The sequence below is a fragment of the Vicugna pacos genome, chromosome 31 (assembly GCF_048564905.1).
Source record: "Vicugna pacos chromosome 31, VicPac4, whole genome shotgun sequence".
In the NCBI taxonomy this organism is placed as follows: Eukaryota; Metazoa; Chordata; class Mammalia; order Artiodactyla; family Camelidae; genus Vicugna; species Vicugna pacos.
This window is the reverse complement of record NC_133017.1, coordinates 5,409,033-5,410,266: the sequence shown is the minus strand read 5'-3', so window position 1 is coordinate 5,410,266 and position 1,234 is coordinate 5,409,033.

Genomic DNA, 1,234 nt, shown 5'->3' with positions numbered 1-1,234 from the left:
CCTGGAAAACGTGTGTACACACAGGCTGAACTTCACTTTTAGGAATCGTTTCATTTACAAAAAGAATCAGTTCAAATAGATGTACTCATCAGAGAATTTACACAGCACTGTTTACATTGGTGGGAAGAAAAGCTGAAGTGGAATCATACCCACGGATAGAGAATTGGTTACATAAGTTATTCTACATCTTTTCATTCCCCACAGGAGAAGGAATTTCTAGATTCACTTGAAAGGAGCCTGTGATTTATGTAGTTGTCACATCCAAGGACTAAATTTCCAGAAACCTTAACTAAAGGAATACTTATACAAGATCACAGGAATGTTTGTACAAGAAGGATGCCAGTGAGACACCCTTTCTGACAGTGGAAAATGGATAAAACTTAAGTGTCCACCAAGACAATGATGCGGTAAATCACGGTGAGCTGTGGCCACTAAAGTTCCGGTGTTTCGGCGTGGTCCAAGGCCTTGTCCACAGTTCTCTCCCACGAAAGGTGTCCTTACACAAGAGACCAAAGCTGCACATCAGGAGACTACTCTACTCTATCTGAAAGGACCGGGTGAGTCTGGAAGGAGAGGACGTCTGTGATATATACCTGAGTGAATAAACCGTTCTGCAGAAAACATATAGTATGGCCTTATTTTTCAATAAAGCATATATACACACACATATACATAGATTTCTCATATACGTTTATGTATGTGTATATATATATGACATAGGCATAAAGGTCATGAAATATATACTCCACATTGTCAGCAGTTTTTACTCTCAGGAAAAAAGGGGAAGGGAAGTAGGGGACTTTCGGTACCACCACAGTTCTCATTTCAGTATTCCAGTTAAGTTTACTTGGAATATAAAAGTTTACTTAAGTCCAAAGTAAAATGGACGAGGACTCCACAAGACAGAATGCTATACTGGTCATTAAAAATCATGCCAGCGGAGATAGAATACTGTAAAAAAAATTGTCATAAGCTGAATGGAAAATGGAGGTCTCCACACAGCAAACAGGCACACAGTGCTTGCTGGTTTTTATGACAGAGGTAATACACACTGATGAAAAGAACAGAAAATAGATTTTAAAGTGTTAATTATTATCTCTGAATACTGGGAACAGGATAGACCCTTTTGACCCTTTTTTCAGAATTTTATATTAAATACACATTATTTTTCATCTGAAAAATGCATTTTTAGATGTCTAGTAACACACATTGGAAAAAATACATGAGTACTTAC